Here is a 25,301-nt window from a genome sequence, read left to right on the forward strand (position 1 = left end):
GGAGAGCTTTGTCTCTTCTCCCTAGATGGTTATTCAGACCCAAGCTTCTTCATTTTTCTTTTGATCAAGACCAGCAAATGCTCCAGGTGTGGCCACAGCCTCAGCATCACTTATGACTCTGGTTTTCAGCTTCCTCTTCCTCTTCCTCCCCCTCCCCCTCTTCTTCTTCGCATCTCCAGAGAGGCTCCTTGCTTCCTTATGAGATCAGCCAAGCGTTTAAAGGACGTTTGTTTTATTTTATCCAGCATCTCTAAATGTTTGGTTAACAGAAGGTTTTTTAGATATCTCATCTGCTTCTTTGGTGGAAATTGATGTCATTTCATTTATTTTTTAGGGAACATCCAAATGGTGTCCAATATCTGATTCAAATACTCTTTTAAAAAAGTTTTGACTGATGTGTTTGAAGATTGAAAATGGTGAAGGCAAGGACCTTACCATATTTATCTTTGTATTTCTCATACCTGGATACAAAGTACCAATAATTGTTTAAAAAAATGCGGAAATAGGAAGTTTTTCTAGAGCATGTCATTTGCTATTCTCTCAAGACTGCACTCACTTCTAAACAACGATAAATAAAATGTCTCACCCAATCTGAAAATTGTTCTCAAGCAGACATCTGATTAGAGTGCTTTTGTTTCTCCAGAGAAAGTTTTTTTCTGACTTTGTGAGTATTAAGGCTTTCCCTACATCCAAACTAATGTTGGCATAGATGATAAAAATCAGGTGGCTAGCAAGGCTGTTTTCCTCTTTTTTGGTGACTTACGTCCTGGGCTAAATCTACAATGTGGATATTTTTATCCCACAATTGTTTGTAGATTGGATACCTCCAATGCGGCATGATTACATCAGATGATATTGATAACAGTTCTGCATCCCCCCACCCCTATGGAATGTCCACATGCAGAAACACACACACACACGTGCGCGTGCACACACACACGGTATATTAGAAGTGCACTACTCCTCTGGGTAAATAATTATGGCTATTTTTAAAAATTTGCATGCTCAAAAGGAAGGCATTGCTGGCTACACAGACCTTGGGAAGTGGGCACTTGAGTAATTTCCTGCCCTCTTGCAGCCCCTCCTATTGGGTTCCCATCCCTGCCGAGCAGAGGAGGCTATTTCCCAGAGCTTCCAGTACTCAGGCTCTGCCAGGCCTCCCTGATTAATTACCAACTAATGTGGGAGTATATCAGAGATTTCCAAGGCAGCTAGAGTGGAGATTTGGGAGAAAACAGAGCGAGCAGCCGCCAGACAAATCCCCTACCCACATGTCCTCTCCAGGATGCTCAAGAGACGAAGATTTTAAGGCAGCTTCTGGATGAGATGATGTCAATGTGGAGGATGGTGAGATGGGAAGGGGAGGGCTGGGAGGTGGGGGGAACCTTAGAGCAGAGAGTCAGAGCAGAGTGACATAGTGTCTTGGTGTGGACAGGGTTGGGAGTGGACATGGGGAAGCTACTTCTCACTCAGAGACAGACTCCTGGGAGCTGTGGTTTCCAGTGTCTGTATATTTGCATTTGGTGCTTCAGAGGGGAGTTTAAACCAATGCAAATGGATGTGGCCTTGACTGTCAGACAATAAGAGACTGTAGACACCTTCTCCACCAGGCCCAGAGAAAACTAGGGCTGGGACGTGAGAGGGTGCAGAGAACCATCTTCAAGGAAAGGCCAAGAGGCCCAGGCCCTCGCATTCTCTAGAAATGAGTGTCAGAATTTCAGGTGTCAGTCTTTACCTCCTCCCGCCTCACATCCTTCCTCCAGCCCCTCGGCCTGATAGTGTCTTTGGGCTCAGTCTAGCTTATGGCTCCTTGAGGCAGAGGCAGAAGGGGAGTCTTGGTTCCCTTCCAGGTTAGAGTAAGTCAATATTGAGGAGACCCGGAGAATTTCCTTAGGACCTCCAACCTCAGGTGGGCTAACGATTTTCTCTAAGACCCCTTTCCTTTCCGTGTTGCTTTCCTGCTTGCTGAGAGTCAGCTGGGGGAGTGTCCCACTGCTGTGCCCTTCATTTCCCTAGAACATCCCTTTCCTCTGCCTCAGACTCTCCTAGGCTTACTGGTATTTGGACTTCTGCCAGGGACTGTTGTGTCCCTGAGATACGGATCGTGCCCTCTGGACAGGGCTCTTTCTGCTGGTGCCTAAAGCAGGAGCACTTTCTCCAAGGCCTATTCTGCCCCATTAGACGAATTTAGTCTTAAATCCTGGGCCCTCCCAGTTTGCCTGCCTATCTGCAAATGACTCTCTGTGCCTGGGCAATTCCTGAGATGTGACACCGACCATCTAGGATCCCTCTGGCTGCTGAGTTGAGAGCTGACTCTAGGGGCAGGGCTGGAAGCAGAGAGGCCATCTGGGAGTCCACTGCAATGATCCAGGTGAGACAAGGTGGTGGCTCATCTCAGAATCATAGTGGGGAAGCGGCGAGAAGTGGCTGGATTCTGACGACATTCTGTAGGTAGAGCCGACGAGATTTCTTGACAAACTGTATACGGGGTGTGAGAAAAAGAGAGTAGTCAAGGATGGCTTCAAGGTTCTAGGCCTGGGCAACCGGAAGGATTGTGTTGTTATGAACTGGGATGGGGAGTTTATGTGGGGAGCCAGTTTGGGCTTGGGGAGGGGAAGATAAGGAGTTCAGTTTTGAAAATATTAAACTTAAGATTACTTATATATATATCCAAGTGGAGATATTGAGTAGACATTGGGATGTAAGTCTGAGTTCAGAGGAGATACGGAGGCTAGAGATGAACATATGAGAATTGTCAGTGGGTATAGATGGAGAAGAGGACAGGACAGGAGAGGAGAGGACAGAAGAAGTCCAAGGGCAGCCTGGGACATCCTAACCTTGAGAGGTCGGGGAGATAAGATTTTGTTCATTTCTGTACTTATTTTGTTTTTTCTGACTCCTACTAGAGTGTAAGCCTGGCGAGGGCAGTGACATTTTATGTCTGTGGCCCAGCTCTGGCTACTCAATAAAAACCTGTAAGATGAATGAATGCAAAGCTTTATACAACCCACGTGATCTCCGATGGTGAAGGGGGGATGTTGGCAAGCTTGTCTGCTTGGGTGCCACTGATTCAAGCCGAGTCACCTCTAGGGTCACAAGTTGGCATAGGTGGTGGGGGAGAGCTCTGGCGTCCCCCCATTCCTGCCGCTCTCCATTGTCCCTTGAAGCTGCTTCTTGAGGGTAGGAAGTTGAGGGAGGGGCTGCTTAGAGGAGCCAGAAGCCCTGTAGGATGACTGCAGGGGCCACGTGTGAGTGGCTGCTCAATGTCCCCCGTGGAGTGGCTGTAGGGGAAGAGGACCCTGCTGCTGCTCAGAGATGGCTCCTTCAGGAGCTCATCTTCCTGCTGTGATTCTCTGTATGTGTGTGTCTGAAGGCACAGGAAATGCTGTAATCCTGTTATCCCTGTCCTTTCCCACCCAGGAGTCTAAAATCCGATTCCCGGAGAACATTGGCAAACATAATGGATGTAGACATCAGAGGAAATGCCAGAAGGCCTTGGGTGTCTTCGCCAGCTCCCCGTGGAGCCTGGTTCAAATGAGCGCATCCCTGATGGATGAACCGGGAAAGGCTCAGCTCTGCCTCAGGGCTTCCCACCCCCATATTCTGATCTCCTTTCCAAGGGCTAATGGCTGTGTCCTCCACTAGACTCAGGCATATCCCACTCTTCTGCATGTGCCCCTTTAATTCTGAACCCTCCTGCTTCCCTCCCCCATATATATCAGATTCCCTTCCTAGACAGGGCATCAGCTCCTCTGTGGAATCTCTTGAGATGGGTGGTTTGCTTTCTCGGTCTTTTTGGCTCTTCCCTGTTCTCAGCAAAAGCTTCCTGTCTTGGTTTGACTTCCACCCGCAGTCTTCCAGGTGTAGAGTGCTGGGCCCAGCTCCAAGGGTATTGACCAGCTGCCCCTGAGTCCAACAACCAGCCTGCTGTCTCCTGCGGGTCTGTCTGGAGCTGCTTCCTGTGGTCACAGCCTGTGTCTGTCTCGTAGGAAGTAACTGACAACATGCTTTCAGACTGGTCATTTAAAATGCAACAAGAGCCTGCAGGCTTAAGGATTTATAGCACACAGACTCTTAAGAACAATAAAGTAATTAAGGGGGAGAGCTGATGGGGAAGACACATAAAAATCACCCACGATTCCATGACCTAGAGAGAACCACGGTAGACACTGAGGTATGTTTCCCTCCGGTTTTTCTCAGGCATATTGATAAAGCATTGCTGTGATCCCACTGTGGGTTCCACTTTTCGCCAGTCTTCTTCTGGGTGGGCATTGCAGGTGCGTGAAAAAGAGGCATCGTTCTGTAAGCCTTCTGTGGAGGAGCCTCAGATCCCGGAGCATTGGTCCAGCTACCCAAGGCCAGTCTGATCCCAGACCAGATCCTGCTTACTCTGCAGCTCTGAGAAATCTATATTTTCTTTGGATTTCATCTGCTTCAAGCCCTCACTGAAACTGAGCTCTCCCCGCACTCACTTGCTCCCTGAGAGGGCAGTAGTTCCTCAGTTCCTTGGTTTTATTCCAAGCACAGCAGCGTTGCCCCCTGACCTGCCTTTGAGCAACAAGGACCTCCTGGATCCCAGGTCCCGGGGAGCTGAGGCAGCTGACCACCCCTTCTCTGTCTCACGGATGCCCCATCCTTTTTTTGATCTGTTTTTCCATTTGGAATTCAGAGCACTTTTCGGCTTTTCTCCTTTGCAGAAAGAGCCAGAGGCTGTTTACTCTCCATTACCAGTGAAAGCTAGCATAAGCAAGCAGCCGCTTCCCATCGATTACCACGAAGGCAGCCGCCAGACCGGCAATGTCACACCAGGGTACAGGTAGGCAAGGGTTTTTCTTTATAAAGTCAGAGTCTGTTCTCCGGCAGTGACTGGAGCATTTGAAGATGCAAGATGGAAGCCTGCTCCTGTCCTTACGGCCCTACTGCTTGGCCCCACGAGCCTTGCTCACAGGGGACATGACCTTACCCCTGAGCGAGCCCATTGTGTCAGGCCTGCTTAAGCTTGCTCCCTTTGTACCAGCTGAGCCCGTTTGGAATGTCTCTGTCTCTGCAGGTCCTACCCACCCATGCACGCCTCGCTCAATTCTCCCTCCACCTGGAAGCCTTCTTCGAACTCCTCCTGGCCCTTTGCTCAGAACTCCTTCCACACATACTGTCCCCATCAGCACCACCCTGGGAACCAGCCAGCCAGGGCCTCTGCTCTGGGCCTGAGCTTTAACAGCCTTCTCTCTGGCCCTCCTCCCGCTGTGATTGTTCCCACAGGGCACAGTAGTGCATAGTCCTGGTGTAACTGGCCACCCCTTTCTCACCTCCAGAGGCAGCCTGTGGACACCGGCTCTCAAAGGGCAGGGCCCATTTTATTCTGGCATTCCTCGGAGCATTGGAAAGATGACTGGGCATGTAGTGAGGCCTCAGTGAACACTGGATGAATAAATAAGAGACTGATGACACAAGGCAAGACTCTAGGGGGAAGAGTAGGTGGCACAGACTGTCCCAGGAGGTGTGTGTGAGGGGCGGGAAGGGTACCACGGGAAGGATATTCCTCTAGAGGATAATAAACAGGCCAGGGAGGAGCAGGCCTTAACAACAGTGAAAATGCTTTGGACAAATTCCTTCATGAAATGCTGCAACCCAGAATGACGGAAACTCCAGGGCACTGGGTATCCCTGTGGGAAGGAGGCATGGAGAATGAGTGTCCTGGAGGGGGTCTCTGGGGTAGTATGACTTCGCCCAGGGGCTGGGAGCATCACCTTTGGGCTGGAAGTTGCAAGGTCAGGCCCCCTAGAATGTTCTCAATGTTGGAGGTCCTATTTCCCTGGCTGGACATCAAGCATGGGAGTCTGGCCTGTGTGCAGGGAACCTGGATAACGTGGAAGAGGGAATCCTTTCTGAGCCCTGACTGGTTACCTGGCTTTGGCCCCAGAGATGCTGTTGGGCTGTATGTCCCAAGGAGCAGAGGGCGGAACTGCTGGAATTTTAAAATGGCCAAGCTCTGCTGCTGGGTCCCTGGGCTTTTTGGTGGCCACTGCTCCCTCTTCGGCTCTTTCTCTTTCTCTTAATCTAATGCACAAGACGAAATTTGACTTAATTAGGAGGATTATACATCTTATAAATTTAATATTTAATATTCAAGCAGAGGCTTTCCTCCCTCAGCATATTTATTAAAGATGTCCTGGGAGGAATGTTAATGAGTCATGACGTCATAAATATTTAGAATGAAGGCTGGAGGCTGGGAAGAGGAAAGAAGGGAGAGAGAGAGAAACAGATCATTTTAGGAACCAAAGGGGAATGAAATTTTCGTCTTGGATTGGGGCTAGTTGGCCAGAAATACGATTTCAAGATTCAGAGCTGTGAGCTGCATTCTTGTCCAAAGCTGAGTAGAGCTGGGGGCTGGGTGTGCTGGCTAAGTCAGACTTGTTTTGCATTCGAGTGCATGCTGTGCCTTCAGGATGCCAAAGCCACATTTTAATGAATAATGGAGGAAAACGTCCCAGCCAGATGTTGCATGCATTCTATCTTCTTCTCTGGTTATCTGGAAGCGGCATTGGTGTAGATCCAGTATTTGCATGTGTGGCCTTAATGCTGAATCTTCATCCAGATACTGAATATTATATAATTGAAATAACATGGGGAGGGTGCGCAATGGGGCAGAGAGAGGAGGGGAGGAGCCCAGAAGCTCATCTCCAGCCTTCAGGAAGAACTTTTCCTTGGTTATGCTTCCCAACACCCTTGCTTCTCCAGACCTGAACGTGCACAGAGTACCCTCTCTCCTGCTGGGTCTGGTTTATGGAACAGTCTGAACTGAGAGGGATACAAAGAAACCAGGACCAGTCTCCTCTCCCATCCCCTAATGACATCTCAGACAGAGCCCTGGCTTCCAGCCCCCTTGAGGAATTAAAAGGCAGCCTGGTCTAGTCCGGTGCACAGCTCACATCTCCTTGACCCGTCCAGGTCAGCGCTCCGCACACCCTCCTCTCAGAGCGCCTTGCTGCAGTGGTGCTGGGCATGAATCAGCATAAGCAAATGAGAAACAAGACATTTCCAAAGTCTGCCTACTTTTCTCTGGTCCTATCTGGCACTAGCCTCATACAGACCACCAACTTCTGTCTCCTGGACCAGGCTAGTGGCAGAGAGGACCAGAAAAACATGGGACTAGGCTCCTAACTGGTCTCCTTGATCCAGGCGGCCCTGTCATCCATTCTCCACCACAGCCAAAGGCTGCTTTGTAACTGGGACACAGGGTATATGAGCCTCTGCTGGACACTTTTTACTTAGTGGTGCTGTGGGCGTGCTCTTGGCTGTGTGTGCCTGGGGTGGAGGGGGAGAGCAGTAGGAGATGTCCAAACAGACCAGAGGCAGACCCAACTCCTCTCCTCCTGCTGGGGGTGAATGAGCTCCAGCAGCTCCTTCTTGCAGGCACTTCCAGTCTCTGCATCGATTCTGCTGGAGCCCCCTTCACTGGACTCAGATTCAGGGCTGCCTACGGGGAAGGGAGGGGAAATCGACAGTGTTCTCTCCCTGCCCAGCCCTATAACTCTATTTCTGAAAATGGTGTTGCCCTCTCTCTTGTCGTCTGCTTACAGAAACTGGGTTTAGGGATGGGGATGTGATAGAAGTGGACATAGGGCCTTCTCATCAGTTCCTGGAAGCTTCTGTAAGAATGGAGGGGGCACTTCATGCCTGTTATTTTCAGGTTTGACGCCTTAGCTGCAATTCTGCAAGCTGAGGCAATGGGAGAAGGATCATTCATCAAACTCTTACATGAACTTCCTGTAATAGAAATGATATATATACTGACAGTCACACATGCAGTGATTCCTCTTCCATTTTCATGTATTGTCATTCATTTGTTCATTCATTCATTCACATATTGAATTCCTTGGCTGTTGTGTCCTGCAAGGGGCTTAGTGTTGAGGACACAGATGTGAATAAAGGCATCATCCCCGCCTCCAGGGAGCTTACAGTCAGGCGGGGAGGTAGACCAGCTCGTACATGTGATACATCCTCAAAGAGGGGAAGGATAAAGGGCCGTGGGAGAGCACGCAGGGGTGCCCAGCCTAGTTGGTGGGGGGTATCATGGAGGACTTTCTGGAGTAAGTGGTAACTAAGCTGAGCCCTGAAGGCTGACTAGAGATCAGCTAGACAAAGGGGATGAGAATTCTAGACAAAGGGAACAGCATGTGCAAAGGCCCAGAGCACAAAGAAAGGTGAATTTAGGGAATTACAGCAAGTCCAGGGTGACTGGATCACAGAGAGCAGGGCAGGGTTCGAGGGGTCAGGGATGAAGGGATAGCTGAGACCGGAGCAGTGGCTGGAGCCTAATCAGGAAGGGCCTGGCCCCAGGAGGTGACTTTATCCTAAGGGCCAAAGGCAGTTCCTGGAGAATGTCCAGCAGGGGTTGATAGAACCTGTGTCTGGTTACAAAGCAGCCCTTGGCTGTGGTGGAGAACGGATGGCAGGGCCACTCCTGGATCGGGGAGACTAGGCAGGAGCCTGCTCCCACGTTTTTCTTGTCTCTCTGCCACTAGCCTGGTCCAGGGGAGAGAGGTTGGTGGCCTGGACTAGGCTAGTGCCAGACAGGGGACCGGAGAAAAGCAGGCAGATTTGAGAAACGTCTTGCTGCTTCTTTGCTTATGCTGACTCTTTATTGTAGAAATAGTGAAGAAGTCCCTGACAGGGCAAAACTCCCCTCCATCTGTGCTCTCACCTCAGTGTCCAGCACATCCACAGCCTCATCAATGGCCACCCCAAAGATTTAAAAGCACAGACCCTAGTCCCTTAGCTCTAAGGTCAAGGCATTTGCGATTGCGAGATGAGTTGCCATGGCAACCCAGAGCAAGTTCAGGTTTGGCCTGGCAGATTGGAGGTGGTAGAAGCAAAAATGTTGTGAGGAGCAAAGGAGTTTGGCTCTCAGTCTGCCCTAACCCGGGGCTGAGGAAAGGTGGTTGTTCCTGGATGCCTAGCAGCATTCCCCCGGGCTGGGCAGGGCGACAGGCAACCCTAGGAGAAGGCAGGCCTGAGTTCCCACCTGATGGGAGCCATTGGGAGGGGTTGCAGTGACTATGGAAACCAGAAGTGTGGTGAAAGCATGGAGAATGGGCCTGGGCCCTGCCAGCCCTGTGGGATCTATACGGCGGCCTGTGATCTGAGGTCTGACAGGTAAGGAAGGTGCTGAAGGTGCCGAGGGGTGGGCAGCAGGCAGATGACAGACCAGGAGAGAGTTTTCTAGGAGGGGCTGGGGAGTTTGTGAGGGGCACCCCACTACTGTCCACTGACTCTGTCATTGTAATACACTGGGCCTTGGCCCTGTGAGGTCTTTTTGCATCATCTGCTTCTGTAATGAACTTCCAGGACAGAGTCCGGGGAGCCTCATCCCTCCACACCCTCCATATCTCCCTTTATTCTTACTCATGACTCCGCTCTGCTCAATGCCTCAATGCCTCAATGCCTGAGGTTCCAGGGCATTGCTGGAATTCTCCCCTCGTCCCCCTGATGGTCAGCTCTTTGTAGGGCTTTGGTGACATCCTGGTGGGAAGGATCCCAAGCAACGTGTCAAAGCCTGAGAAAAAGAAGCAGACGTGGCTAGAACCCTCAAAAGGCCTCCGCATCTTCTTCTCACTTCCTACCCACAGGGAACCTACCTTCTTCCTTGGTTCCTCCTTTGGACATCTGAAGAATTGAAGGGCTACTCATAGTGTATGCCATGTGCTAGGCACCGTGATGGGCACTTTAAATTCTTTTCTATTTTCAACAGACTAACTCATCACAAGCACCCAATGAGGTAGGTACTCCATTATCCTTGTTGGTCAAATGGCGCCTAGAGAGTTAAGGGAACTCATCCAAGACCAGCCAGTGAGTCAGTGGCAGAGCACCGGCTGGTCCGATGGCCAGGACTTCCTCTGCATCCTGACTGATCAGCAGCATTGGCACTGCTGACCGCTCCTCCTCTTTGAAACACTTGGCTTGGCTTCTGGACATCTCCTAGCTCGCTGGCTGCTCCTCTTCAGACTGTCTTGATGGTTTCTCCTTATCTTTCTGACCTCCAGCCATTGAAGGCTCAGTTCTTGTTCTCTTCTCTCCCTGTGCTCACTGACTTGGTGACCTAGTTTAGTCTCATGATTTTAAGTACCATCTCTGTGCTGACCGCTCCCATATTTCACTGGGTGTATGCTTTTATCCAATGGACTCTTTGACACCTCCACTTAGATATCTAATAGGCATCCCAAAGTTAACATGACAAACTCAAATTCTGCATCTTCCATTCCAAATCAGCTCCTCCTGCAATTTCCTCATCACAAGAAATGGCAGAAATCATTGTCTTCCTTGACTCCTTTGCTCATTCTCCACATCTGATTAGGTAGATCTCTCCAGCGTTCCCACCTTCCCAGCATCTATTTCCAACACAGGAGCCTGAGTAATCATTTTACACATAACTCAGGTCACATTATTTCTCGGTTCAGAACTTCCCAGGGGCCCATCTCACTCAGGTCAAAGCTGACACCTCCATGGTGGCCTCCAAGGTCATTGCGATTGGGCCCTGCACCCCTTGGACCTTACTGTTTCCTGCTCTCCCCAGCTCGCTGGCTGCTGCTGCTCGGATGTGTCCAGCATCTCCCCTCTTCAGGGCCTTTGCTCTTGGCGTTCCCTCCACCTGCAATGTTCTTCCCCTGAATAAGTGTGTAGTTGTTTACTGCACAAGGGAACCTGTCTTGGGGGTGCACATGGGGGCTGAAACACATCCTATGTTCTGCTTGGGGGGCCCCCACCGGGCTTGATCCACTCTCAGGGGCTCTGTTTTCTAATTTGCAGAGTCTTGCTAGGGGCCACTGGCTGTCAGTGGTCCCCTAAACTCGGGGGGCGTCAGAGACATGTGGATGCCCTAGACAGTGAGTAAAGGCTGGGGTGGGTCTGGAAAGGGGGCCTGGACAGTAGAGAGGGGTGTGGATCCTGCCAAGATCTGCTGGAAACTTCGCAGTGCCTTTGGAGGTTTTCCTGGCGTCCCCTGGAGTGCTCACTGTCTACAGAGGGGTTAAATGAACAGGGCTCCATCACGTGCTTCCCGGAGGAGGTTAACAGCTTTCATAGAGCTTCAGAGTCACTTCCACATACTGAGAATCTCAGTGGTCCCTTGGCAAAAGCTGCATAGAGCTTCGCGTGAAATAGGTCCTTGATCTGTCTTTCCTCAGTCCTCCCTTTCTCCAAGCCTCTGGGTTCCTGAAGGCTCCTTGTGTGCCAAGGACAGAGGTGCCACTGTGAGGCTAAGAGCATGGACTCTTGAGCCAAACTCCTGGGTTCAAATTCAGCCTTCTCTATCTACCTTGGACAAGCTACCTATCTCTCTGTGCCGGTTTCCTAGCTAAAAAATGGGAATGGGGGCCAGCCTGGTGGCATAGTGGTTAAGGTCACGTGCTCCACTTCAGAAGCCCAGGCTTCGCCAGTTCAGATCCCGGGCGTGGACCTACACGCTGCTCATCAGGCCATGCTGTGGTGGCGTCCGACATACAAAATAGAGGAAGATTAGCACAGATGTTAGCTCAGTAACAATCTTCCTCAAGCAAAAAGAGGAAGATTGGCAACGGATGTTAGCTCAGGGCCAATCTTCCTCAGCAAAAAAAAAAGAGAGAGAGAGAAAGAGAGAGAAGAATAATAGCATTCATTAAATGAGTTAATATGTAATCAACATAAAAAAATTGGGGTCAGAAGACCTAGTAGCCCAATTCACCCCCTGGGAAAGCACAAAAGAATATGGTGGTTGGCCCTGCAGCTTACTGGTATGGTTGGCTGCGGGGAGAGGGTGGGAAAAACTCCCTCAGTTATCAGGGCCTTTCATACACCGGGAGCCCATTTCTGTAACTTGAGTTGCCTGGGGCTGGGGCTCTGGGGTGATGGAGGAGCTCAGTCTTGGAGGAGAGGGCTGCGGGGATTGGGGCCGCAGCTTGTACATGACGGGGCAGCAGTGAGGACTCTGGGCTTTTCTGGGGCAGAGGTGGTCCTCAGGGAGAGCAGCTCTCAGAGTGGTCCTCTCCTTGGCTGACTTTGCATTTGAATCGCAAGCAGGGATAAAGCTGGAGGCAGATGGGAGGAGCGGAGGGAAGCCTGCAGGCACTGGGGAGCTTGGGTGGAGGCAACAGTGAGGCCAGCCATACGTATGTTTTGTCTGCGGGCTGGTGCCCACTCACTTACAGCCCAGAGGCTTCCTAAGGGAGGACAAGTTTGGTTTTGAGATGGAACTCAACTCCCACGCACTCACCATAGCCCTTTGCAATAATGTGAAGCTTCCCTGGGGCCATGACTGATGTATTTTTAAGGGGCTCTGTCAAAACTGCTGGTTTAGTCTGGAAGGAGGTAGCATACACGGGCAGGAAGGTGGGGCTCTCCCTGAATGTGCTGGGTCTCAGGTTCCTGCCAGTGGAACCCACCCTGGGCTCTGCGTCAGTCTTGCAAAGCTGACGGGGACGGGGGTGGGGAGGGCCAGTTGTTGGGCTCTATGCTGAACAGACCAGGAAAAAATAAAAACCAACTAACCAACTGGGCCTAACCTGAGGGAGCTGATTCTTTTGTCAACTAAGAACGTTAAAAAGAAAAAGAAAAGAAATAATTCTGCTCCTCACCTTAAAACAACAACAGCAAAACCCCACTTAATAGTATTACCAATTCATAACAGAAAGGGTATTTTAACATGAAAAAGGGACTATTCCCAGGAAGGGAATAATCTCAGAATAAAGGATAGTTCTTCCCAAGAAAGGACACTTGGTGACCTTACATACGTGCGCGCGCGCGCACACACACACACACACACACACACACACAGACATCCTGCCTTGTCCTGATTTTTATTCTTTCATCTTGATAAAGCCTCATGAAAACATTCCGGTGGATGAGACTGGTCTGTGGATGGGCCTTAGGGACAGGTCACCCTGGGGCTCATCTGTGGAGTGGAGAAGGATTGGGGAGGGCTCAAACAGGAAGGCACCCTTCAGCCTGCCCCGGCCCCAGGGCCTGCTGGATGGAGCTGGAGAATCTTCTGGAAGCAGCCCAGGCTGATTCTTGTAGTGCAACACATCTCAGACCCAGAAGAGGAGAACTGGTGGAGGGGAAAATAACAATGGACCCTCTGAAGTTCAAATACACCGCTGCCCCATGGGGTCTCTTTCATTCCCCCTCCTCCTCCACATCCCCTTCCCATGTTTGGTGTTCCAATGGCCATTGTCACCTCCCTAAGGTGGACTGAGTTTTCCATTCTTGGAAGGAAGCTCTGCCCAAGCCAAGGCTTGGCCACAATTTCCTAAAGTCCAAGAGGAGCCCAGAGGAGAACCCACGTCCAGAGCCCCTGGAGACCTGCTGGATGTGAACCCTGTCTGTGAGTTTGTCTTGGCTGACGGTCTCCCCTGGGCCCAGGTGACAGGCTGTCAGCAGCTTCCCCGGGGAGACACAGGTTTTAAGTGCATCACCTTCAGACACTTTTCTCGTCTGTTCAGCTTTTTTATTTGTTCTTTGAAGCTGCTGACTTACATTGTCTTTATCTGCTCTTACTGTGAGTTCTGCCCATCCCTCAAGTGGGAAATGTCTAGCAAAACATCAATTTCCTCTGAACGGAGATTCTGAATTGTCCATGAAATGAAAGCTTGTTCCCTGGAAAGAGAACTTGAACAGAACCACAGCACAAAGGTTGCAGCTGAGCCACTCGGACTTTTGGTGGCGCCAGGGACAAAACACCTTGATGTTGGCATGTCCTGCGTTGATGTGTGCCAGGGCACACACATGGCTATGACCTTGTATTTACACACTCACTCATAGGCACACATCTCCCACTGGGCAGGGCCGGGAGGGCAGGGCTTGAGGGAGAAAGGGAAGGGAGCTTTAAAGGGGCAGCTACTTTCCTCATCATCCCCCATTGAAATGAGCTCTGGGTTAGAGTGAGGAAGGTTGAGTCTGGTCCCAGCACTGCCTCTAAGTTGCTGTGGGACCTCAGGGAAGTCACTTCACTTCTCTGAGCTTCATCTGCAAAAGGGATATGAAGACCTCCAGAGACCCTGTATCAGTCAGCATTTGAGGCAGGGAGCAGAAACCACTCTAGGTATTTGAAGCATATAGCAGTTGTATACAGAGAATTAGGACCTAACAAAATCATTGGACGAGCTAGAAGGATGAAGTTGAAGGTCACCGGGTCAGGAAACAGCTAGATCAGGGATGCCTCTACTGTCACTATCACAGCTGCCCCCACACCCTTGCAGCTGGTGATGTGACTGTGGACCCTGGGGTCCAGCCACCACCAACACTTGTGTCTACCTCCCCCTGCTTGTCTGATCACACCTGTGCAGAGACGCGGTGTCCCCTGGGGCTCCACTCTCTAAATCTGGCAGAAATGCATCTAGTCGGCAGAACATGAGCTGAGCTACGAAATGGCGTGGGAAGTGTCACTTTTAGCTTTGCAAGCGCTGGAGATAGAAGGGTGAAATGGAAATGGAGAATCAATCTGAGCATCTGGCACAGTCTTTTTGCTCCAAAGTTCCATGATTCTGCTGGGGAGATCGGCGCTGGGAAGTTTCCGCAGAAACACCAGATTTTCAAAGTTGTTGTTGGTCTCGCCACACTTCACTCAGGTTCCTGAGTGGCCCACAGCCCCCAAGAGATGGGGTGCCCCGCATGCTGGTGCAGTGGGTGTAGATGGCCCTCAAGTCCACTTCTAACCTCTGCTCTCTGTGGGGGTGGGAGGGTCATGAAGGAATCTGCCAATTGCCTTTGTAACTGAGCGAAAAGGGGCTGGTTCTGCTCGCTGCAATCCGGTGCTAATCAATTGCAAATGAGTCGGTGGTTGAGAAAGGAAAGTTTACACGATGAGCCAGCATAATCGGAAGATGGTGCACTAGCGTCCTGAAGAACCATCTTCAAATCCCACAGAACCTTGGGGCAGTTTTATAGGGGAAATGGGCCGGGAAGGAGGGGGTTTAGGGATGTTGACTATCCCGTGTGATAAACTTCAAGGCGCCACATTACCTCTTTCTTCTGTCATTCGTGATGGGTACAGTGCAGAATTTTTCTTTCTGGAGGTCGTCATGTTCCTGGAGAACTCAGAGGACAAAGTTGTTTTGTCACAGCTGGGAGATATATGTCAGCAAGAGTCGTAGAACTAGCAGATCCTGTATTTTGTAAAAGCGAGCGGTGCTTAGTCATCTAGGCTACATGCAGGCTGGAACGTCTTCACAGAGACTAGCGAGTGAGGGTCAGAGTTACAATATGGCTTCTTTTCCCTAAGATGGCTTCCCTCATGCTAACTTAAGATGTAGCTGTCACACCGCCTCTTCCCATGGTCCCTCCCACCCCAACTCCTGTCCTCATGTGAGGTTGAAAAATAGAGTGTGGAGGATAGAGAAGTTCGGGAGAAACTTCAGGAGAAAACCATGAATTCTCTGGAGTCACATGACCAAGGCCTGGGCCCCCTTATCTAAGCACAGATGGCCCCCTCCTCAGACAGGAGGGCGCTGGGCAGAGTGTGGCAGAGTCTGAGTTCAGTGGGGTTCCGACGTGAAACAGAGACAGAGGGAACCATCTCCATTTCTCTCCTCTCCCCTGCTTTCCTGACAAGCCAACTTCGGATAATGAGCAGGATGGAGGGTGGGAGGCTGGCTGCTGGCGGTGGACTACCAGGAGCAGAGGACAGAAAGAAGGAATAGAATTTTACACATTGTTTGATGAGAAACTTCCCCTGTGCCTGCATCGCACCTCTAAACTGACACTAATTGCACGCCCCCGATTCCTGTCAGCAGAGCAACGGGGAGGGAAGATGCCATGGAGTGAAGAGATGCCTCTCCTTCAAAAGCTGGGCGCCAGATCCAAGTGGCACAGCGGTGGCACTGAGTGGGGAAAGCAGGAGAGGGTGGCAGAGGTGGCTCTGTGGAGACCTGGGGACACACGGAGGGGTCTAATCTCTTCCCTCCGATGCCTCCTTAGGACTTTGTTCCATGGAAACTGCCTGAGAAAGACCAGGGAAACTGGTTAGTTTCTTAAAAGGTAGCACCATTCAAACCGAAGTGGACAATTAAAATTTTGAGCGCCATACCTGGTGGTGACCTGGCCCTGGTCCCCTTGGAACAAGAATGCAACTTGCAGGGAGCACAGACGGTTATCAACACGAGATATTCCACTCGAGAAGGCAACCTGAGACCAGCTTCCGTTTATGAGGAGGAACTTTCTGGGCTACAAAGAAGAGCCCATGGGTCTTTCTGGGTACAAGTGCCCTCAGCATCAAGTGGGTGCTGTGTATTTTAGTGGAAAGTTCTCCAGTCCAGTTGGGACTAGTCTTGGCTCCATCACTTCACCCCTTTGGGCCAGCGATTTCCTCACCTGTCACGGGAGGTAATGGCCAGGCCTGCTGAGGGCCCCTGGGCTCCGTGGTTCCAGCTCTCCCGCTCACCTGTCCCCTCCCCTTTCTCACAGGGAGTGTGTTGCTGCTCCTCCTGGCCTGAGAGCAAAGCTCAGTCACCTCCACGCTCTTTTGTCAGGCAGGTGGAGGGGCGGTCCCTGCGTGTCAAAAAGACCCCCTTTGGCTGTTGGGAAACAGCCCGGATGTGCACTGAATACAATCTCCGATGTTGTTATTCAGCAGCAAGAAGGACCAGAAAGAAAAGCAACGGGAAAAGATATTGTTTGGGTACAATCTGTGTTTGCAATTTTCCACATCGGTTCTTTTTATGAACGCTCCACAAACAAGACAACAGCAGTGGCTGATTCAATATGCGCCATGCAGGAAAACAATAAGGAAAAAAATAAGGGTTTTTAATAAGCACTTGGAAAGGCTGTAATTAAATCTCGGGCTCTGTTTGGAAAACAAGAATCTCATTTAGTGCTTTTGCCCCGGCGCTCCCTAACATCTGCACCCGTGTTTTCTGCTGGGCAATTACTGAATCCTCTGCGGCTTGATTAACAAATACAGGTGCGGGACGCGGGAGGGGGATCCCAGGATGGAGGGAGGGGCGGGCGTGGGAGAAGACTTGGCACTCACCCCAACAGGTGTCGGGGACCTGGGGGAGGAAGATGCCTGGCTCTGCTTAGAGTCGCAGGGCAGGAGAAGGAGGGGTGAGGGAAAGGGGAGACCCACCTGCCTCTCCTGCCTGCTCTTCTTAGAGTCTGATTTCACCAAGGAGCCGAGGGGTTATGGGAACACCGAGGGCCCCTCTGGCCTGGGATTCGGGGACTTTTAAAGAGGTGACCAGAGGAAGAAGGGGCATTTCAGTGAGAGAGTGGGAGCCCCAAGTCAGTGGGGGTTGTGTGTCCACTAAGTACTGCCCTGCCCTTTCTCACTTGAGCCCCTCAGCATTCCCAGGGCATCAGGGCTGCTGTCATCATCTTTGTTTTCTGGATGCGGAAGTTGAGGCACAGAGGTTAAATGGCCTATGCAAGAATGCACAGCTGGTAGCAATGGAGCCAGCTCTTGAACCCAGGCTGTCTGGTCCCAGAGCTCACTGTTAACCCCTGCCTGCCTTGGTCTCCCTGCTCATTCCTCAGAGACACTTTCACTGTTCTGCTTCCTGCACCTTGCTCTGGGTGCTTGCCTCTCAGATGTTTTAGCAGAGGAGAGGGGAGGGGGTGTCTTGGTCAGGTCTGGGTTAGGGGAGGGGTTGGGACCCCTCTCCTGGAGCCCAAAGTCCCTGGGGATGTGGTGTTGGGGAAAGGTGTGGAAGAGCAGCCTGATCCAAAGATATGCCAGGGCTTGCACCAATAGGAGATGCTTTAGTGGGGAGCTGGATCTGCAATCTTGGGCCAAGGTACCAACACTTAAAGACTTTCTAGGAGGCTTTTCCAAATCTAATGCATTATCTTAATGTCGCGTCCTACCAGGACACGTAACGTTGGTGTGGTGCTTTGTGAAGAAGCAGGGCTCAGGTTGGCAGTGCCCAGAGGGCTGAGAGAGTCTGTTTCCCTTGTGTCCCGTGTTTGTTCACCAACTGTCTCCCTTTCTAGCTCTCTGAAGCAGAGCCCGAGTCCCTTGGAAAAGTTTGGCCTTTCCTTTCCATCACGATGTGACCTTCAGGAAAGGATTCTCCCTCCCTGAGTCTCGAGGACAGATGGATTTCCTTACTAGAGACTGTGTCCAACTCCATGGTGCTACCTTATGGCTTTGAGATCCCCTGCTCTTGTTGTGGCTGCTTCTCAGCTCTAGCCAGAAGCTGGCTCTGGCCCCTTCCTTCCCAGCTCCTCCCAACAGTGTTCAGGGTGCCACTCCCTGCGCCAGCTGGAAGCTGCCCTGTTAGTGCGTGTGCTCATGACAACGTCTGTTCCCAAAGCCAGGCTCCTGGAGGTGAGCTGAGCTTCTAGAGCAGCCAGTCCCCTCCCCATCACTTGGCGTAGCTTCTCTCATTTCCTGAAATGAAGAGAAGGGAAAGCTTCTGATGCTGTGCTCACTGCTGTCTCTTCTGCTGCTGCTGCTGCTGCCTGTTGCTGCTCTGGCTCTTGGGGCAACAGCTGTTGAAGTGTTGCCTGTATCAACCCCACAAAGAGGAAGGGCAGAGAGAGAGAGAGAGAGAGAGAGAGAGAGAGAGAGACAGACAGACAGACAGACAGAGAGAGAGACAGAGAAGAGCAAGTGAGCATCACCAAACAGGGAAGTCAATTTATATCCTTGGGTCCAACTAACTTAGCAATATGTCCTGCCATCAGGAAGCCAAGGCAAATAGTGAAAATTCAGATAAAGATGAGAGCAGATCATTCGTTTAACGCCAGAACATTCTGCTTGATGTAGTCTTGAGGAGATAAAACAGTTAAGCACTACCCTTTAACATGAGTTCCAAACTTTAGAAAGCATCCAAGTATGTCATTGGTGACACAACCTTGTGTGCATATCATACTTTCTTCAGGGAGCTCTGAGAGTAGCAAAGGCATGATTTCATTTATTCTCACTGCTACACACCCCCATTTTCCAGATTCAGATACAGAGCCCAGGAAGATCACAGCTAATGTTACGTTAATGGCTAAATCAGGTTTCTGACACCACTAAGAGTGAACCATAACATAAACTATGGACTTTGGGTGATCATGATATGGCAATGTAGGTTAATCAATTGTAACAAATATACCACACTGGGGGGGAATGTTGATAATGGGGAGGCTATGCACATGTGGGGACAGAAAGGTATATGGGAAATCTCTGTACTTTCCCCTCAATTTTGCTGTGAATCTAAAACTGCTCTAAAAAAGCAATCTTAATAAAAAAAAATTTTTTTAAGAAAAAAAAAATCAGGTTTACAGTCCCTAGCCATTGCTCCTTCATTAAAATTCTTTAACTCAATAGGATCTTGAATTTAAACCTCCTTTAAGAGGCCCTGTGTCCAGGATTGCTTGGCATGCTCAACAGATGGTTATTCCTGGTGGCTAAACTGCTGGCTGTGGCAGTTGATGTTTTCTGGAGGGTGGTTGAGGCAACTCTGGTGGCCCACAGTCTTTCCTCCATGGCTCAGATGGGAAATTTGTGTAAGCTATGGCCTCTACACTGTTTGCCAAGCTTGACTGCCAAGTCCTGCCTCTTAGGCTCTTGCATATTGTTTTCACCGAGTATTTGTAAAGGATCTAACTATGGCCTAAACAGACATGGTTGATACATCTAAACAGTCATGGCCCTGCCCTTGATGAGTGGGTATTCTGAATAAAAGAACACACGACTTGGACATCAGACATATCTGCAGTGATGAAGGCCAAGGTTGAAGAGATTTGCTCTTTGACCACTCCCTTTCTACGCCCCTCCCTTCAACAAGCATATGAGCAGTGACTTTTCTATGAGATGGCGGTTCCTGAGAGTGATGAGCTAAAATCAGAAGTGACTCCACTTCTGGTATTACTGCCTTTTGGGAAGCAAAGTTTGGAGGAAAGATTGAAGGACATCAAAATAGTATAAGGGAATACAGCATGCCCCCAATATTCTCTGGGGGAGGCTTGACTTCCAAATAGTCTTTAAGTCCTTCCTGGGGAAGTGGAGGCAGCTCTACTAGATATTTAGGTGTCAGACTTTGGATATACCAGATCCTTACTGTGGGTTTTAGTGGCTCTAGAATATGGATCAACAACCTTTTGCTGCTAAATAATGCAGACAAGAGCCTGCCTTCTTTGGATGATCCTGGGCAGACCTCACATTTAGCTGGGGAGAAGAAGACAACAGAAAAATGAACAACAGGACTGTATTGGGTGGGGCCTGAGCTGGACAACCTCTAAAGTTCCTTCCACACATGAGTGTCTGTGCTTCTGTAAATAATTGAGTAGAAAGGAAAAAAGAGATAAATATGAAAGTGATGTGTGTGGGGAGATGTAGAAGTGGGCCAGTACCAATTTCCCAGGGTGACCTGGCTTCTCCATCTCACCTGCCTGCCCCCCCAACAGTGCACTGAGGATCAGCTCCAGTTTGATGCAAAGGCCAAGGCCAGATACCTTACCAGTTTCCAACTCTGGAGGCAGCTCTGCAGACCAAGCAACAGTTCCTCTCTTCTTTCGCCCTAATCCCTGAAGCTTCTCAGCGGATGCAGCCAACCTCCCCTTGGGTCTGCTCTCCACCATTATATAGATAGAAGGCCACATGAGTCATCCCTCTGCCCTCCAAAACTGCATATGCCCCGGAGGTCAGCTGCTAGCACAGAGTCCAGAGCATGGAAGACCTCACAAAAGGTTTGCCAGAATGATTTGAATTGCTCTGCCTCAACAGGGCAAATCATTTATGGCAATGCTTCCAAAATTTAGTGGGCATGAGAATCATCTGGGCAGGGTGTTAAAATGCACATTCCTGGGCCCATCTACAGAGATTGTGATCCAGCACATCTGGAGTGGGACCCAGAGATTCCACATTTTTAACAAGCTTTCCAGTTGGTTCCATACAAATCATAGCATGCCATTCTTTTGTGTGATATGGAAGCCATGACTTTTGGACCATGGAGATTCTCCTCTAACTTATTCATTAGTGGAAGGTGCTCCTGCATGCCTGGCATGAGAGTAGGGACCTGGGTTGTGACTCTGTCTTCCCGCTTCTCCTGGGACTCCATTGTACTGGACTGAGCCTGATTTTAAAGGCTCTCCTGTAGCGGAACCAGGGCCTCCTGTCACTCATCTATTCCCTAACCTGTCCTGTCCTAAGTATCTCACCCCCCAGGCTCAGTATTTGGAAAGAATAACTGCTCGGGTTGGCTGTAGCAGCCAAAGTTTGGAGTTTTCTGTCCCTAGTGAGCCCCTTCTCCACTAGGACAGTCATAGCACAGGAGGTTTTCATGAGAGCTCACCCTTTCCCCTTGTGAGGAGGTTGGGCCCATCTCCTCCCTCATGTTGGCTCTGAGACAAGGGCATTCATAAACAGGTTAGATTGGAGACTGGCCATTTGGGAAGCAAATTCCTTTGGAGGAGATTCAGAATGATCCATACCCTATGCCCTTCACATTGATGACCTGCTGGCTGAGGGAGGAGCATGGGTCTTATGTCCACTGTCCCTCCCTCAGCGGGCAGAAGGGCAACACGAGATTCATGGGCAGGGTGGTTTGTGGAGACACTGTTTGCTATAGGAGACAAAGCTGAGATGAACCCTGATGTATCAGGACCTTGGCGGCAGCCTTCTCAGTGCTGAGCCTTGTTTAGCATTAGCCAAGACCTCATGTCACAGGTCTGAAGCCAGGCAGGTCCACGGGAGGCAGGATTCTTAAGTGTGCCCTCTGGGATATCCACTGGACAAGGAAGCCTTAGAGCTTTGCCAGCCTTCAGCAATCTCCCCAGAGCTGTGGGCTGGCCTCTGGGTGGGAGTGGAGAAGTTGAAGGACTGTTACCCAAGGATTCTCCCTGAGGTCTGAGGACCTCCCTCTCAGGCTGTGTCTGAACCCATCAGCTTGCGTGTTGTTCTAATGAAACAGATTGAAGGGTTGGCTCTCAATTCATTATTTTCTGGATGTCTACTGACTTGCATTTTATGGGTGGGCCACATTTTTTTATGTCTCAGTTTGCTCCTGTATAAAACAGGAAAAAACCATCCCTGAATAATTATCCTGATGATAATAATAATAATAATAACAATAATGCATCCAACAAGTAGTTGTGAGCACCGATGACATGCCAGGTACTGTTTAATGGCTCTAGGGATGTAGAAGTGAACAAAATCTTGTCCTCATGGAGCTTATATTCTAAAAAGAGAAAGAGAAAATAAAAACATAGAAATAATATTTAGTGCATCAGAACTTGATCTATTTTAGGAAGAGAAATGAAGCAGGAATGGAGGTAGGGCATAGCAGAGAGGGAGGTGCTATTTCATAGATTGTGGTCAGGGAAGGCCTCCTTGGTAACCTGAAGAGAGTGAGGAAGCCAGCCATGCGGTTATCTGGGAGAAAGCTTCCAAGGTTAGGAAATAGCAAATGAAGCAGCCCTGAGGCATGAGTATGCTCACCAAAGCAAAGATGCCAGTGTGGTCAGATAATAGTAATGAGAGCAACAATAATAACAACCAAACCATTTATGGGCTACTTTCTATGTTCCTAGTGCTGTGCTAAGTGGTTTGTAGATGTCCTATTTTTCAGTCCTCACTAATCCAATGAGGTAGATACTATTATCATCTTTTTTTTTTTTTCAGATGAGGGATCTGAAGTTTAGGAAGGTTACATAACTTGCCCAAGGTTATACGGCTACTATGTGGGGGAGCTTAGCACAGACTGCTTGACTTCAGGGCCTGCTCTCTTAGTCATCAAATGGCAGAGGCTGGGAAGAGTTTGCAGTTGTTGCCAAATGCAATCAGCTTCTTAGAGAGGGCAGGGAGCTGTGTAGACGTGTAGTGGAGGGATGGGGTGCTTTCCCTTCTCTTTCTCTACTGGCTCATCAGTGAATATGTTAGTATAATACAGTCAATCTTTATGGACACCCAGACACGGTGGTCCTCAGTGGACCTTAGGGAAGAAGCATTAGAGACAAGAGAAAGAACCAGGGGCCCCACGGCTGAGTATGGAGAGAATGATTATATTTTCCCGTCTGTCCCTCCTGGGTTTCTCGCCCTTCTGCAGCCTCGGGCGCTGGCCGTGGTGCTGAATGCTGATACACCGAATGCGGAGAGAAGTCATCTGTGGCTGGTGATTTTAGCTAGTGCAGCAGTCAGCATGGGAGGTGTTTGTGTGCCTCATGCAGGATATTGATGTGGACAGGTGATGAGAGCTGAAAGAAAGAATGTGTGGCAGAAGTGAGGGTTGGCTAGCCCATTTCTGATTCTAAGATTGGTCCATGGTGAACTATACATAATGGTCTTAGTGGTCCAATCCTGGGGTGATGCTTGCTAGGTGGCTGCCCCAGGATGGCAGCTGGGAGCACCCACGAGCCTCCTACTGCCCAGTGGTGATTACTGTTTGTATAAGCAAGGCTGCCTTTTCTGTGATCCCAGACCACGTACATTTCCACCTGTGTGCTTCAGTTTTGTTTCTCTATCTAAAAATGTTCCAAACCTGATATAAATTGCCATTGACTTCTTGAAATCATATTAACTAGTTTTCTTTTGAAGTACAATTGTATATGTAGCTTATTTCACACAACCTAACAGTCACCTATTCTTATTCTATCGTCTAATCAATATTTTCTTGAGGTCACAGAAGTTATTCTTTCCTCCTTTTGTACTTTCCACTGCACAGTTCTGAATATATGATAGATTCACAAAAATATCAGACCCTTTTGGGTCTCAGTGCATTTCAAAATCTCCTTGTACCTTTCCTGGATCTCTTTCGCACAAGAGTCGTGCCCGGCTTTGTAGGGCTAAAATCTCATCTGTTAAGCCAGTTTATTTTTTAAGAAGTCAGATAGCCATATATTGTAGAGGAGGGGTAGAGAAATGTGGCTGAATGATGCAGAGTCAACGGTGAGTAAAATAAAAGAGAGAGTATTTATGCTTCTTAGTAAGGAGAGTAATACACTGCCTTTTGTGGGATAATTACGAAAACTATGGATTGCTTTGGCTTGTTTCAAACTGCTGCCCCAGATGGCAGCCTGCCAGGTTATTGGTCTTCTATGATGCATAGATCAATCACTTGAGTTATTGGCATTTGGCCATATCTTTTTTTAAAGTGGATACTACCTCATTCTTGTAGTTCTTTGGCCTGGATATTTGAGTAGAGCCTGCAAGCACTATCCTGCCTTGGAAGAATCCAGATTTATACTCTCTTGGAGCCAGAGAGAAAGGAGCAGAATGGAAAAAGGTGACTGATCAGCGTGACCCCTCCCCCACCACAGCTGTCCCACATGGTGACCCAGGTAAATGCTGCTAATCTCTTCCTCCACCATCTTTCTCAGGGACTTGGCAGCTCCTTTTGTAACTTGGACAGCATCGATGTCCTAAGTAACAGAAGTTTTTCTCAGCTCTGGGAGAAACTTGCAGATGTTTGATGACTGTGGGGATATCACAGAAAAATCATTAAACTTTCCAGCATGGCTGGGCCAAATATTAATCATCTGGCAGCCAGGAATCTCAGTGAGCAGGAAAGAGAGATGAGTTGGGGGTGGAGTGAGAGGCTGAGAGAGAGCACTTCAGGAGCTGGGTAGAATGAGGCGTAGAAGGCAAGGGAGGAGGAAGGAATGATGAGAAGATAGCCGAGTGGGAAGAGAAGCAGATGAATTGGAGAGGAATGTGAAAGAAATGAAAGAAGTGTATGAAAAATGAAGGGGGTTGGGAGAGAATGCAAGATAGATGTGAAAATTCTTTGAATAGAATAAGGTTCTGGACACGTGCAGTATTGTTACAGGTAGGCGTACAGAGGTATGGGAGAGGGGACGGCAGAAAGAGTGGAGAAAGAAGAAAAACAAGGATGGACGTGGAGATAGGCTGAGAACAGACAGGCAGAGGCAGACATACGCAGACAAAAATGAAATGAATATTCCAGGGCCAAAGGAAACCAAGGACTACAGATATTGTGACATCAACAGAAGGCAGAGACTGCAAGACAAAAGACAACTTAAGCCATTTTCTGGTCTGTTAAGTCACCCGCGGCACCACAATGTGCTGGGAAATGATGTCCGCCTGTGATCATTGTTTACTTAGAAAGCCGGCTGACACGAGAAGACATTAACACAATAGGATGGAAAATTGCTAATAAAACAAAAATCCCTGCCGTTAGGTTTTCATAGCCTAATTATTCAGCACGTTACTCACTAATGGCACGAGACATTACAGTGCTAATGTGCAGTCTGCATATGTCAGAGGAGGAAGGATTGGAGGGACTTTTCCTCTCTGCAGTTGGAGAAATTCCCTATTCACAGATGGAAGACGGTTGAGATGAGAGGGGCACTGGTGGCCAGGGAAGGGAGGCAGCCGTAGACTTTTC

The 25,301-nt window shown here is 49.5% G+C and overlaps 1 long non-coding RNA gene across 1 annotated transcript in view; it reads left to right on the top strand.

Annotated features, from left to right (window-relative positions):
* Window positions 1-4,686: 4,686 nt before the first annotated feature.
* LOC111773258 (uncharacterized) overlaps window positions 4,687-25,301 on the top strand; it is a 73,687-nt gene continuing 53,072 nt past the window's right edge. The window contains exon 1 of the long non-coding RNA XR_011437999.1: window positions 4,687-4,816. This is a non-coding gene — a long non-coding RNA (uncharacterized lncRNA). The remainder of the gene's footprint in view (window positions 4,817-25,301) is intronic.

Source organism: Equus caballus, chromosome 4 (assembly GCF_041296265.1).
Source record: "Equus caballus isolate H_3958 breed thoroughbred chromosome 4, TB-T2T, whole genome shotgun sequence".
NCBI classification, from domain to species: domain Eukaryota; kingdom Metazoa; phylum Chordata; class Mammalia; order Perissodactyla; family Equidae; genus Equus; species Equus caballus.